Source organism: Nanorana parkeri, unplaced genomic scaffold (genome assembly GCF_000935625.1).
Source record: "Nanorana parkeri isolate BGI_ZX_2015 unplaced genomic scaffold, ASM93562v1 scaffold255, whole genome shotgun sequence".
Classification (NCBI taxonomy): Eukaryota; Metazoa; Chordata; class Amphibia; order Anura; family Dicroglossidae; genus Nanorana; species Nanorana parkeri.
Window position 1 is genome coordinate 33,727 of NW_017306523.1, and position 2,417 is coordinate 36,143.

Sequence of the window (2,417 nt, forward strand, 5' to 3'; positions counted from 1 at the left end):
CAGGGCCCCCCGGGGCCCGGGGGGGGGGGGGGGGGGCACATTACCTTGGAAGGCTCTTCTAGGAGAAAGCAAGGACAGAATAAAAGCACAGGCATAAGATCTAGGGAGAGTGATTAACATCTCATGCACATCTGTATGGCATGCACGCCTGTGCAGAGACCAGCTCCCGGAAAGGACACGTTCAGCGTGCAGGTACCGGTGCATCCCTATGGAAGGACAAGCTGCATTCAGCTACACACAGACCCGAACCTGCATATACTTCCATGTCTAGGTGTATGCACTTTGCCGCAGACAGTCTGCTTCCAAGCACGCAATTATACACTGCACCTGTCCCCCCGGGAGTAGGTCTCTGCACAGGCATGCACATCATACAAATGTGCACGTTTGTGTGAATGAACCCTCACATGTTCTTGAGCTCTCCCAGAGAATTCCATAATGGTGGCACACATAGCACTGTAACAGCACCGCAGTCCCCAAGAGGAGAAGATTTGGCGCAGTAGGCTATCTTTATGTTCCAGTCATTAGCACTGGGGCAGCAATTGGTATTTCTATGGTCTGTGTCCTTGTTTATTTTAAGATGATAAAGTCGATATTGCAATGAACAGTTTTCTCAGCTTTCATTCAATATGCACCACTTTATTATTACCGTTGTATATCAAGTCCAATTTGGAAGTACTTTATTTCAGATACCCCTTAATTGGCACATTTATTGTGGTACATCCTTAAAGGAATGCAGTCATGGGAGAAATCTGGTGGCTGCCTTTGTTGACCACTGATTGTTTTAAGTCATTGAGTCAAAGTATTAGACACTAGTACTGGTTTGTTGCATTCCTTCCAAATTTTTACAATTGCAAGTGTTTTACAGTTTGATGGCATTTTTATATTGAAGGAGAAATATGTGAGCTGCCATTGCTGACCTCTCCTTGATGCCCAGCTGTCATGCCAGTTCAAAAGCTTTGATGTTTGGGGTTGATTTACTATAGGCAAATAGGCTGTTCATTTTCCAAGGGAATTTGCACTTTGCAAGGGAATTTTCTTTGAGCTTAGTGAATTTGGGAGAAATCCACTAGCAATAAATACACAATCGTGTGCAAGGAAAATGTAAAAAATTGTATGTTTGCTTGCACATGATTGGATGATGGAAGTCAGCAGAGCTTCACCTCATTTACTAAACTAAAGGTGGCCATACACTTTACAACCATCGCAAGACCTTATTCTTGCGATGGTTGTAAAGTAATTTAAAAAAACGTACGATCTGCCCATCTTGGACAGGCAGATCGTACTTGCGATCATCGCAAGCCCGCCCCCCTGAGGGGCGGTCTTGCGATTACCGCAATGCTGAACGGGCAGTGTGCGCGTGCACACACCGGCCCGTTCGGCATTTGTCTCCCGAGCATCATTCAAACCAGCCGAAAATCGTACGATTTTCGGCTGGTTTTCTAGCGTGTTCCTTAGACAAAAGACGTGCGACCGTACAGTAGAAACGGTTGCACGTCTTCATTCACACTGCACGATTCTCGTACGATCGCGGGATTTCCCGTGATTCTCATACGAGAATCGAGCAGTGTATGGGCACCTTAAGAGAAAAGTCCCATGCAGAGTGAAAAGCCTATTCTATCCTAAGCTTAAAGCTGAATTCTAGCCAGGAGGAAAAGAGCATAATAAAGGTTGTTCGTTACCTAGTGCCAAAATGCTGTTCGTATTCTGCTTGAAATGCTTTGTTCAATGGTTTGTTCATTATGGAGAAATGGCTCCTGGTTGCACTACCTCCTCTGTAGTTTACAGAAGACCAGTGATGTGGTTCTTTCCGTGGGTGGGTATGATTTCCACGGCACCCGGTCGCAGCCTGCCCACAATCTACCATCAGCCCTGAGCACCACTCACATGCTGCTCCTTAAAATCTACAGCTGATACCTAACTTTTGAGGTTTTCTATGGCTGTTGTCAGTGGAGGTGGCTTCTAAAAAAAAAAAATCCTGCTGGCTCCTGGATTAGACAGACTGGCTTCATTTTATAGTCATTTCTACACCCCTGCCAAAAGTCATAAATTCTTATGATATTATGGCAAATGTATTTTGTGATTCCCCCAACGGTGCACGTCGTGTCCTCCTTATGGTGTCGGGCAAAGCAGTGATAAAAGAAGGAGGTGATGACGTCACAGTCAATAAAATTATTGATTTCCTTGATTAAGGCATTTGCTAAAAACTTTCAAAAGCATTTTTATTGTAGATGGAGGGAAGGGAGTGAAAAGTGGCATGGAGGTCATCAGTGACCTTGTCACTAGAGAACTTGAGGGAGAACTATGAGGTGAGTGATTTCCACTCATCCTCATAGTTCTAGCCGACCTGTGACAATGAGACTGTCACAAGTCGGCTCAGTAGATCGGGAAGTGAGCGAACACATACCGGCGTTCGCTCA